This window comes from Sinohyriopsis cumingii, chromosome 11 (assembly GCF_028554795.1).
Source record: "Sinohyriopsis cumingii isolate HCF-2022 chromosome 11, ASM2855479v2, whole genome shotgun sequence".
In the NCBI taxonomy this organism is placed as follows: Eukaryota; Metazoa; Mollusca; class Bivalvia; order Unionida; family Unionidae; genus Sinohyriopsis; species Sinohyriopsis cumingii.
This window is the reverse complement of record NC_142971.1, coordinates 54,306,256-54,320,375: the sequence shown is the minus strand read 5'-3', so window position 1 is coordinate 54,320,375 and position 14,120 is coordinate 54,306,256. Positions and strand designations below refer to the sequence as shown.

The following is a 14,120-nucleotide window of genomic DNA, read 5'->3' as shown; positions in this document are numbered from 1 at the left end:
GCAAAAGTTAATGAAATGAATTTATCCTAGATAATGGCTTTGAAAAATGGTTCGTCCAGCAAACTATTACAGTCTCAAAATCTGCTGGCCCATCAATTCTTATTCAATTTTTGGAGTTGTAGGGAACAAACATACAGCTTTATGTCTTGATTCAGCAAATTATCTAAGTGATTCTGCATACTGAAGAAAAAGTTTTCTGTGTATAATGATTCAGCTTCAGAGATTGTTGTGTGTGAGGGATACATGAAAAACATCTGCTATAAGATATGACAGTAATAGTGCAGTAATTATTTGTATGGACTCAAGATTGTGTGCATATCTTTTCAAAGAAAATGAAGTTATAGTCACATAATCAAACATAAGCACTGTTAGCAGCACATTAAATGCTTGCCCTAGTATAATGGTTGTTCTATGTAGACACTAGAAATAGCATGGTTGACTCTGGAGATCATTGGTCAATGAGTCTCAATGACACTGACTGTTGGTCAAGGTACACAACATTCAATCCCGGTCACTCCATCATAAAGCTTCACTCAACATTTAGCTCAGGTCACTCCATCATAAAGCTTTACTCAACATTTAGCTCAGGTCACTCCATCATAAAGCTTCACTCAACATTTAGCTCAGGTCACTCCATCATAAAGCTTCACTCAACATTTAGCTCAGGTCACTCCATCATAAAGCTTCACTCAACATTTAGCTCAGGTCACTCCATCATAAAGCTTCACTCAACATTTAATCCAGGTCACTCCATCATAAAGCTTCACTCAACATGTAATCCAGGTCACTCCATCATAAAGCTTTACTCAACATTTAGCTCAGGTCACTCCATCATAAAGCTTCACTCAACATTTAGCTCAGGTCACTCCATCATAAAGCTTCACTCAACATTTAGCTCAGGTCACTCCATCATTAAGCTTCACTCAACATTTAGCTCAGGTCACTCCATCATAAAGTTTCATTCAACATTTAGTCCAGGTCACTCCATCATAAAGCTTCACTCAACATGTAATCCAGGTCACTCCATCATAAAGCTTCACTCAACATTTTGTCCAGGCCACTCCATCATAAAGTTTCACTATACATTTAGCTCAGGCCACTCCATCATAAAGCTTTACTCAACATTTAGCTCAGGTCACTCCATCATAAAGCTTTCCTCAACAGTTAGCTCAGGTCACTCCATCATAAAGCTTCACTCAACATTTTAGCTCAGGCTACTCCATCATAAAGCTTTCCTCAACAGTTAGCTCAGGTCACTCCATCATAAAGCTTCACTCAACATTTAGCTCAGATCACTCCATCATAAAGCTTTACTCAACATTTAGCTCAGGTCACTCCATCATAAAGCTTCACTCAACATTTTAGCTCAGGCCACTCCATCATAAAGCTTCATTCAACATTTAGCTCAGGCCACTCAATCATAAAGCTTTCCAGAACAGTTAGCTCAGGTCACACCATCATAAAGCTTCACTCAACATTTTGTCCAGGTCACTCCATCATAAAGCTTCACTATACATTTAGCTCAGGCCACTCCATCATAAAGTTTTACTCAACATTTAGCTCAGGTCACTCCATCATAAAGCTTTACTCAACATTTAGCTCAGGTCACTCCATCATAAAGCTTCACTCAACATTGCACATACCAGATAGAAGGCCTCAAGGTAGATTAGTTCTGTAACTGAGTTACCTTCTTTAAGTAAAGTCTTTATTATTATTATTATTATTATTATTATTATTATTATTATTATTATTAACATTTAGTCTCAGTCACTACATCATAAAGCTTCACTCAATATCTAGCTCAGGTCACTCCTTCATAAAGCTTCACTCAACATTTAGTAGTCCACATCACTCTGTCATAAAGCTTCACTGACCATTTAGTCCCAGTCACTCCATTATAAAGCTTCTAACTTTTATATGCAACACACCTTTAAATGATGGTGTATAAGTGTAGCAACACACCTTTTAATGAGAGTGTATCAGTGTATCAAGTTTCATTCCTTATTCACAAATGACTTGAAAGTCAAAGAGTGAAAATGAAAATGAAGGTGAGCATAAAGGCAAATACTATGCACCCTGCATTTTCACAAAGAAGCAGGGAAAACACATTTCGATAACTATACAACATTTGTTTTCATAATGAATTTAATTATTTTAATATCATTTCATGAAAAGACAAGGATGCCTGGACCTGCAAGTCAAGCCTAAGATCAAAACATTATTTTAAAATGTGTTATCCTGACCCTGAGGTCAAAAGTTTGAACAAGTATGTCACAGACTGAATTATCTTAGCTTCATAATGATTCATGCAATACATGAACAACTGGTCATGGGGTTTAATCAATTGGTCATGGGGTTTAATATATTGGTCATGGGGTTTAATATATTGGTCATGGGGTTTAATATATATAATCAATTGGTCATGGGGTTTAATATATTGGTCATGGGGTTTAATATATTGGCCATGGGGTTTAATATATATAATCAAATAAAAACACTTCACAAATCTTAATGAGGATTTTCTATGCCAGTGATCTTGACCCCAAGGTCATTGTGGCCAGTGACCTTGACCCCAAGGTCAATGTGGCCAGTGAGTTTCAAACAAAGAATTGTCAAAATTTCATAATGATTAAAGCAAAGTTTCATGAAAAATAAGATATATTAGCAAATTAAAACTTTCACCAAAACCTTAAACTGCTGCTGATGCTGCCACTGCCATTGTTGCAACTGCCACCATCAAAATTGAGTGTTGTGACTTGCTTCCCACTAACAAAGGCTTAGTGCTTAAAAATAAAACTCATTTAAGCTCTTGAAAAAGTATTCATTCAACAAGCACATCAATGACTCATTAACACCAAATTAACTTACAAGATTTTAACTTTACAGCTAAGAGGGGTTCCTGAGTGGCCAAGTGGTCTAAAGTGCTTACCGTTACGGATCACTGCCATCTCACCTCTGTCTGGGTGGGTTCGAGTCTTTGGTTCGATCTATGTGGGTATGTGAGAAAGCTTGCCAGTAGCTTCTCATGGGTCAGTGGTTCTTTCCAGGGTTTTCCTAGTTTCTTCCTCCACCATTAATACTGGCTGCCATGTATTGCCTATCTGGTGCTGAAAACTGGCATTAAACCCCACAACAACAACAGCCAAGAACCAACTAATGTTGCCTTGGTGTGTCCTTGTGAAAGGCAGTTACATGCAACTTCCATTTTTGATGGCATGATATACAGCCAAAAATGTCCTCCATGAGCCATTAAAACCAAACAAGGACAACACTACCACCATAAACAGGAGCATGCTTCCACCTTGTGTTAGTCTGAATTTAATTGTCATGTAATTTGCTCCATTTCTGGATCTGATTGGTGGATGAGTTTAGGCAACTATCTGACACAATATGAAGCTTGATACTGCTAATACTCAAAGAAACAAATTAAGTCTGAGTGTACCATCATTCTTCTTCCATAATTATTTAATACATAAAATATGTATCAAATAACTATGCAAAGAGCTCTTAAACAAAAATAAATGTGTGACTGTGTGTGTGTGTGTGTGGTTCTTAATAGCACATCAGCCCAAAAGTGGCTATGTAGTACCAACCAAAGGTAATATTCCAAAAATCAAAAAAGACTAAGAATTAACTAAACCATGTGGAGTTTCACCTGATTCCATTTTATTTCCTGAAGAAAACTAATAAAATGCTAACTTATATTTACCAGGAAAATTGCTAAATATTATTGACAGTCTATGCAATATAGATTTTTCTCTCAAATAAATCATTAGAGTACATCAAAACAAGAATATCATGACTGGCACATTATAAACCTGCCCCATGTATAACAGTATTCTATGTATATAACTGAAATTTGTGTGCAATAAACGCTTTTTCTTCCTGGACTGGATCGGTGGTCTAAGTGGTTTGAGTTTCTGCCTCGGATGTGGGTGGTTGCAGGTTAAAATCCCAGTTGAGTCATATATAAGACTTATACAAAATGGTATTAGCAGCTGCCTTGCTTGATGCTCAGCATTAAGAAGTTAGTGTTAGGACTGGTTGGTCTGGTGTCAGGATAATGTGACTGGGTGGGACATGATGCCGCAAGTCTGCAGCATAATGCGTCAGTGTAAGACGTAACTATAAACTGCCACACTGCAGATAGTGTAGCGACATGACTCAAATTGTTAAAGCAACATTAAAAATCCAATACACATATAAACACAATTTTCTTCCTTCAGTAACCTTAACTTATGACCTTCAGAAATAAAAATCAAAAGACTTCTTTCTTACTCCATAAAGTTTGGTCATTTTTTGTTGTTGTTGTTGGTTTAAATGGCAATTTTAACTCATTATTGGTTGTATTATGCAATGGAAATGGGAGCTTTTCACAAGGACACACAGAGGTAATTGACCAGTGATGACTTTGGTGGGTATCAAATTCATGACCTTTAGATTTTGAGCCTGACACTACCAACTAAACTGCAGTAACTCCATGTCTGTGATGTAACTGATGTTACTGTTTCTGTGATCAGTCACAGTGTGATTGGCTTCAACCTTTTGAACTCAAAATCAATTAACTTCTTATTCAACCCAAATGCAAGCCATTCACAAGGTCTGGTCTAGGTCTGTGATAACAGAAACAATGTTTTTGTGCAGAACCTATTTTTATTTTCTCCACCACAGTGACATTGACCCTGGAACTTTCGAAGTGAAACTGATATGCTTCTTCCTTACGTCAAGTGCAAGCTATCCAAAGAGTTTGTAACAACAAATTAGTGTGCAGAGAATATTTTTCTTCTTTCATTCACAGTGATCTTGCACTTTAAAACTTTGACCTTCAAATATTCTTCTTCCATAACTGCATATTATGGAGAACTAGAATTAGACTGTTAAACTAATGACCCTGAAATGTTGTTGTTTTGGGGTTTAACGCCATTTTTCAGCACATGATAGGCTATACATGGCGGCCAGTATTAATGGTGGAGGAAGAACCCAGGAAAACCCCAGAAAGAACCACCGATCCACGAGAAGCTACTGGCAAGCTTTCTCACATACCCACATTGGCTGAATCCAAGACTCGAACCAGTGCAAACAGAGGTTTCTTCTAAAACTTGGTTATTATGTATAAACCATTTTTCTTCTTTTAGTCATCCTGGGGGCCTCAGGTGGCAGATTGGTCTAAAGCACTTGACTTTACCAATTGCTGCCATTTGACTTCTGTGCAGGTTCAAGTCTCAGGATCGGCCAATGTGGGTATGTGAGAAAGCTAACATTGGATTCCCATGGGTCAGTGATTCTTACTGGGGGGGGGGGCTTTTATGGATTCATCCTCCACAACTCGAATTATTGTGTTGAAACAAAACTGGTAACAGAGCACAGTACATTCCACCTTACTAAAAAAAAAAACAGCACTACTAAATTCAAAACAATATTACAATAAGTTTTTTTTTACAAAATCAATATCCAAAAGCACAGGATACACTGAAACTAGTTCTGATACCAAAATAACATCATTCCACTACTGCTAACAAGTAAACATTGATTCTCCATTCCTCACTCTGACCTGTCTACAAAAAACATACATGTATACAGGTATACTTTGTAAGAAAGTCTTGATAACAGAACTATGTTGATACCAACTGTCAAATGTGAAGAAGCTCAATAAATAATTACCAGACAAGGAAGATCACTACAGTGAAATCAAGAGTTCAAATAAACTGTGTGACAGTTCAGACAGTTAATTGTGGAAGTTGATACACTGTGAAGTGGTGAACCCAAGTGTTCATGCAATCATTATGCTTTCAAGGATTGGTATTGTTGAAACAAAATGCATGTATTTTCCTTGTATATCTATGCATTTTTACAGCTTTTTAGTGCAATCTTTAACTATAACATTCATTTAGGACCAACTAGACATCAAAAAGAAGGGGGCCCCCAGGTGGTGAAGTGGTTTAACGTGCATGGCGTTACAAATCACTGACATCTCACCTTTGTCCGCATGGGTTCAAGTCCTGGGCACAATCACCAGATATATTGACCACCAGAAGCCTTTTAGTGAAAACCCTATGTTGATTTCACTAACCATTCAGGAAGAATAGTGATAACAATATTTTCAAAATGGCCATTTTGGCAGTCATATTGAATGTCTGAGTGGCACCATTTTCATTTAGGAGGAGTACAAACTGAATTTCAAGTCCTTTTCTTCAGACTTGAAGGCCTAAATAACTTATTCTCAATTGTACAATGCTGCTTAGTCTGATCAAGCACACTCTCCTCTTTGGGACCACTCCGACCCACTTTTTAAGTCTCAAAACCTGGGCTAAAACAGTGAATTCTCGAACTGATTGACCATCATATATTAATTGATCCATAACCAGTTCATTGCAGTCTGAAACAAATCATGTACCGACTGCAAACTTGTGAGAACTACAACCTAGTGAAACTTTCCTGTTTCTAAAATATGGTGATACTTGATTGCTACACTTGCTGACATGCATACCTTTTCTTTTATAAACTGCCAATTTCTTTTTACACAGCTCTATACATATATCCCACCTTTAATTATTTCATAATATTCTACAGAATTTCATGCATTAATCGGTACCGAATATGCTCATTGGAATGTTCTATGGTTAAACTGATTTAGACACACACACACAAAAAAGACATTAGAATTCTGAAATAAGAGGTGTGGGGGTGGGGGTGTGTGTGTGTGTGTATAAAGCAAGTTAAATCTATGAGTAAGCCCATTTAATGCAATGTTAAAATTGAACATGATAAATCTGAATAAATGAAAGACCATCTGAATAGGTAATGAGTGCAACAGCTTGGATGTGCCAAGTGTGGCTAAAGTCTGTTTCAAAATTTTGTTACATGACTCCGCATTATGATAGTGACTAAATATAACCTGCAAATTAAATTAACTAATTACCAAAGCAATTAAGTTTCAGGTGCTGGACTCATCTTGGTCACTATATCCTTTGTTTTGCACTTCCTCAATGTTTTTAAAACATTGTATTACCAATGTTATGCCTTCACTTACATTTGGAATTCAGTACTATTTTCTAAACTGAAGAAAGAGTTCAATTTCCTGGCAAAAAGGAAATCTTACTTAGAACTTAGAGTGTGTAGATGACTTTTAAACAACCAAACCTTTTAGAATGTACTTTATGCAGATGCAAAACATATGCATGGATGCAGACATTTGTTTCTCCTGGTGACAAAGGAAATTGTTGACACCACCTGCTCCCCTTCAACAAATTAACAAGGTGACTATCACTTGTGATGTTAGGAATCTGGCACCATGCCAATTCTCTGCTAATTAGATTTTAAAATCCTAATTGTTTGCCTGTTAGTTTTATTTTTTTATTATATATTTCATTATATATTATTGTAATGTAACATTGTTTGCTGGAATTGGCCTTGTCCAAAACTGAGTTCATTTCTGCTTTACCTGATTGACTTTTTTAAAATTTATTTCATATATGTAAACAACTAATAATAGCTTCATTATTCTCTATGTGTATGAGCTTATTAACCAAATTATTATTCAGGTAAACAAGTAGTGGTAAATATGCTGATCAGGGTCTGCTGAAGGTTTTGGAGATTCCCAAGTGAATTTTATAGGTTAATGTGCTTAAGTTAACAATGCTCATTAGACCATTCAAAAAAGGTCATTTTCCAGTAGGTAATGGTTTATTTTAGAAAATGCTAATATGACCTGAGGTCAAGCAGAGAACTATATTATCTTGTGACTTAAAATTTTACCAGTTGTGCTTTAACATATAGCACTTTGTATTATGTTGTGTCCAGTTTGGGCTGAATTTTATTTTCTTCAAATTATTGAATTCAAGTGATTATTTTCTCTGAAAATACAAAAGTACTCTGACGAAATTCTTGGATAAAGACATTCATTGGAGTTTATATTGAATTCAAACCTGGAATAATATTTCTGGTATTCAACAAGAGACTGTTGACACATCAGCACTTCATTGACCATAACAGACATGTCATCACCTTCAATTATGGATTTCTTTGGGACCTGACCCGAGTTTTATTCATGACATTTTATTACAAGGACTTGTGTCTTTAATTCTTGGATTAATCTTGGAGTTAATTCACAATACCATAAGTTCTTTTTTCTCATTTTTCAATTTGTATTCTAGGGAAATAAATTATGTTATAGTTTACAAAGCTTGTTGTCTTCATTCTTTTCTGTTACTTATTTTAAGAGCATAGACTCAAAACAATTACCTATTTCAGCAAAAAAGGAGATGTTACAAACTTGAATGAGCAATTTAAGTACTCTTAAAGATCATTTAATACTTTTGCATTAAGTTTCTCTGTTGATCTGTATCTAAATGAACCCAGCTTGGATGCCAATACTTCCAGTGTTTTTTTCAGTGAATAGGCCACCTAGTTCTGATTGGTGGTTATTATTTTACTCTGGATGTGAATAAACAATAACCACCAATAAGAATTAAATGTAACATATTTCTGTGTGACAAACTGGAAGCACATGTACCTCTCAAATTTGATGCAAGTAGACTGGATGCAATGCAAATGAGAAACTTTGTGTAAAATGATTATCAAATGATCAGTCGAGTACTTACATCATACATGAAGAACAACCTGAAATGTCTTCTTTACACTAATATAGGTCATGCTGATGTGATAACATAATCAGCATGGAATTAGCAGGGTTGAACATCAGGGCAGTATTTCAAAACTTGTGTTTCTAAATTTGTAGAAGACAAGCATATGTTGTCAATTATTTTCTTTTTTTTTTACTGACAAATAAATACATGTTCTTGCAACATCTGCCTCAAATGAATTATCAATTTAAAGAACAGAAAGTCAAATGATTAATTATTCACAACTACTGAAGATTAAAGTCACTTGCACTGTGTATCATTTTGTATTGATTTTTAATCTCTTGTATCAATATGAGTAATGATATGGAAAAAGTATTGCTACAGCGATATATCAATTGTTTCATCTATAGCAAATACTAATAACATTCTGTCAAATATTTATATAAATGACTAATAAATGATGGTAGTAACAGGTAATTAAAAAAATGGCATTTCATATATTTGGAATAACCCATTGGTATTTTTATTCAATAAATTTTCATTTGATATTTAAGCAAAGAATTTTAAATGGATTCATTCATAAATGGAAACATAACATTCAGAAGAGTTGTAATTTATGTTAATTTAAAGTTTTATGCAATTTTTTTAATTTCAAGACTTTTTAAACATTCTGCCTTCTAAACTCAAAACTACTTTTGATAAATTGGGGCCCTTGGTATTTGTTTTGTTCATAAATGACCTAAAAACAGGAGATCCAGTCTCATCAACTGACATGTATGCTGATGACACTACTCTGTTTGATGCTCAAAGTAACCAAGCTGAAGTTGGAGAAAAAACCCCCTTAAAACTGGCTCTCAGCAGACTTCAAATATGATGCAAGGAAAATGGTATGATCCTCAATACAGACAAAACAAAGGTCTTGCTTATTACTACATGAAAGAAAAAGAGCAAGATTGCAAACTGACATGCTGCAAGTTCTATGTGATAACACTGATCTGAAAATGATGTGTTTAGAAAGAATTCTTGGAATATTTGTAGATAATAACTTGCAATGGCCTCACCATACAAATTATATTTTCAAAGAAAATAAACTCTTACCCTAGGCTCCTACAGAATATCAAGGCCTTCATTCCACTACAGAGTTAATTTTTACAAAAATTACATCCAACCACACCATGACTACTCTAATATAATTTGTGTAAACACAACTGCTACAAATATAAGAAAGATTTCCAGACTCAAGGAAAGGTCATGTAAAATAATTCTTATCAGCTGACAGAAAATATTCAAACCACAATGCTTACATTCAAAGTATGACCAATACATGAAAGAATATGTCAAGAAAGGCCAAAATAATGTACAAGCTTTTTACAAATATCTGCCCCCACCTACCTAGCTAAACAACATTTTCCAGAAAAGAGAATCTACTGGTACCTCAAATCAAAGATCATTAAAAGGGCAAAATTTCAAAGTACCCAAGCCAAAAAGGGAGCATACCGGTACTCAAAATTAGCTTTCAATTTTCATGTGAGCTTGTTTGAAATAACATTCCACATAATATTAAATCAGCTCCAAGCATCCATTCCTTCCATAATAGATGTATTAGATGGATGAAATCATAAAAAATGGTGTACTTATAAAAGTATGCTACACCACCCACCTCTTGGCTTCCTTCTCATTTCTGTAGCAATGTAGCATTTATGTGAATAGTTGATTATTTGCCATGTATCTGTGTAATAATGCATGTGTGTGTGTGTGTGGCTGTGTGCATAAACATATTATTATTAGCTTGTATCTTATATGTACATAATAGAGGACTTCAAGGGATATTAGTTCTCACTGGTAACTAATTGAGTCACACTCTGAAAATAAAGCCTTTCTTATTCTTTTTATTATTATTATTAAAACTGTCAAAATATGTATCTTACAAAATTACTTAAGAAAGGCTTTTTAAAAAATAGTTTTTATGTTTCTGAAATAAGTTATACTGCAAATTCAATGCATGAATCTAAACCCCCCTTGTTCAACCATACATATTCAAAGCATCAAACAGCATAGGAGTACTCATACACATATTCTTATAATGTATGGTTATTTTTGCTCTGTATTTAACTGTCTCATTTTCATGTGTTTCATATTTATATTTTTTATATCAATGGATGAAAAACTGGACAATTCAAGTCCAATGTGGGTATGTGAGAAAGCTTGCCAGTAGCTTCTCGTGGGTCGGTGGTTCTTTCTGGGGTTTTCCCAGGTTCTCCCTCCACCATTAATACTGGAAGCCATGTATAGCCTATTGTGTGCTGAAAAATGGCGTTAAACCTTACAACAACAACAACAACTATATATATATATATATATATATATATATATATATATATATATATATATATATATATTCCAAATAGTGTTTTGTAATATCAAATACTTTTGAAGTTTTAGAGAACAAATGTCTCTTAAAGTTAAAAGATGTTTAAGAATTCCCATTTTTATGTTTAGGTTACACTTCCTGCAAGCACACAAATGATTGAACTTGAGACTGAACTTATCTAACAAAAATAAGGTCTTATACTTTGGATAAATGCTAAATTATTTATAATTCATTCTTTATGCTTATTTTGCACAAAAACATGCAATCACATGATATACCCATCTTGTCAAGCTTCCCTTCCTGACCAGAACTAGGGACATAACAACATTGTCTAGTAATGGAGTATACCAGGGTCAAGTTTCACTCAATTATCTAAGGTAGTTCAAAAGTTAAAGACAATATACAGAAATAGGTAATACAAAAACTATTAACAAAGTTCCATTTCTCCTTATTAGGATCTAGAACATTATTACATTGGGGCCTGACTTTGGTATGACAACACAGTTATAATGTCTGGGCAAATCTTCACATAAACATTTATAGCAGTTCAAAAGCTACACCCACAACACTGGCACTATCTAGTCATGATATCTGGATGAAACTGAATTAAAATATCTCAGGTAACAATCTGCATATTTGAAAAACAAAAGTAACCTGAATGGTACATTATATGCTTGCCCCATGTTTAAAAGTCCTCCATGTTATAATTATTACAGCATGGTAGACTGAACATTATTGACCAATGGGTCTCATGATCTGGAAGTTTTGTCAAGGTAAAGTGTATGTATTCTTGAACTTAAATTGCTGCACAGAAATCATATCTGTGATGTAGACTCCAAAATCAAAAGGCTTCTTTTTTACTCCAAGTGAAAGCCATTTACTAAGTTTGGTCCTGGTATGTGATGTAGAACTAATGTAATAGTGTGGAAAGCATTTATCTTTTCTTATTTAGTGACCCTGACCTCTGACCTTTTTAACCCCATAATGTTAGAAGGCTTTTTCCTTTTTTTTCCTTCTAAGTGCAAACCATCTACCAAGTTTGGTAACTGTAGATGGTGGATAACTTTATTTATTTTGCAGAAATTAAATTGGTAACAGATAGGTAGACGGATGATTTCACAACATACCATACTGCAAACAAATATAGAATAAAATAAACATAAAGGATTACACATTTTCTTGATGTGACCTTGATCTTTAAACTGGGACCTGACTGTAGTATATGACACACTGTCTAATCATACTATATGATGGAATAAAATGGATCTAAATACCTTCAAAACAAGCAAACAGTTCAAGTTTTTACTTTTTTACATTGATATATCCTTATCCTTTGAGCTATGTTATGTGATGTTTTGTTTATTATATACATGTGTACATGACTGTAGCAAGTTTGAACTGGATGAAACAACAGCCCAGCAGAGCACTGCCTTTTGGCACCACCTTCCATTAGACAAATATATCAAACCTTGAGATGACCCCATCCAATACAATATCACCTTTCCCTTACAATGGCTCAGTAGTGTATATATGTGTCAAATTTCAGTTCTGTCTCAAAAGCTTGCAAAATAATTGGTATGGCAGGCAACAGATATTTATATGGTGTTATGTGAATTTAATTTGTAGTGTTTTTTGGATTCTTTCTTTGTCCAAAATCAAGTTACAGGTCTACCTGACCAGTGACATTTATTATCTAAAGATCAATCCATAGCTAATATTTCTCAATGATTATAGATCACATATTCAGATCATTATTAATGGAGGTAAACATACATGTATATGCTTACTTCTGAGATTAAGACTTTAGTTTTTCACTTGGAAATTGCTGATCTTGTTGACAACTTAGAATGTTTTAGAATGGAAACTTATGAACATCCTAGTTCTATTATTCTGTCTTAGCTCTTTATATTAATGTTGTATGCTTCAAAATTACTCAGTCCTATATTATTAACATCTGAAGCAGAATCAGCCTTATTGTTGTTTGTTCAGTTTTTTATTTGGGTGGATTTATTTATTCAAAATATTCACTGGATCTACAATGTGCTCAATAAATATTTCCAGATGAATCATTAATCTGGAATCACTGTGAACTCATTCAAAGACATTTTGGATTACATTACTGTGCTACATCAAGACTGTTAACACATCGCCACATTCCAGGCCACAGTGGCACATTCAAGAATATAGGCACATCAGCACATTCAATATTGGAATTTATTCGGATCACCACTGGAATTCATTTGGAATGCTACATCTTGACTTGTGATCAAACTATTAAGATTCTTTGGGATTTAAGTCATAATACTGCAAGTTCTTATTCAATTTTCAATTTTTATTCTTGGGAAATAAATTATATGTTGAATGTTACAAAACTTGTAGGTTTGCACTCTTTTCTGTTACTTAGTTTAAGACTATATATTTGTAACACAGGACAAACAGATGGACTGGGCCATGCCACTATTTGTACTGATACATAAGACTTAAGTACCACAAATAAGCACATCCTGTGACATTGTCCTAAACATTATTTTACTTTTAAGCAAAGGATATGACTTTTTGAGTTATCTTTACACAAATATAAAACTGATACAATATAAAGCTCACACAGAAAAAGGCTGTAAATTAACCAATTTTACTTGCTTTATTGTACCTTGTTGTGCTGGGACCAGAGTAACTGCACCCAACACACAATCTGATGAAATACAATTGGTTCACAGTTTCATGAAAATATTTCCCTTGATATAAAATGTACATGTGGACATGTGATCAAACCACAATGTTACATTTTCTCATTTAATGATCTAGACTAGGGCGATCGAAAATCTTCAACACCATGTTCACATGAACCAATTATGAAAGTTTTTGGGCCATTGATATGTATCTAATATAGCAATAATACTGTAATTATAGAACTGACTTTTTGTACGAGTGTGGGCCTCAGCCTCAGTTCTTGAACCAAGACTGGGTGGGAGGTGACACACCATTTAAGCCACCATGAATATAATAAAGGCTCATGAAGATATCTTGTGTTTCAATGTAAACAGACAACAAACAACAACAACAAAAACTGGTCAGTGAGTTATGCTATTCCATGTTGTGACTGTTATCTTGAAGTACCGATAGCTGATGGTATGCAATCATGTCATGGTACTGTATATACTTAGCAA

General features: G+C 34.4%; 1 protein-coding gene across 1 annotated transcript in view; it reads right to left on the bottom strand.

Annotated features, from left to right (window-relative positions):
• LOC149788475 (SLIT-ROBO Rho GTPase-activating protein 3-like) overlaps positions 1-14,120 on the bottom strand; it is a 241,384-nt gene that overhangs the window by 179,596 nt on the left and 47,668 nt on the right. The gene's annotated exons all lie outside the window — the stretch shown is intronic.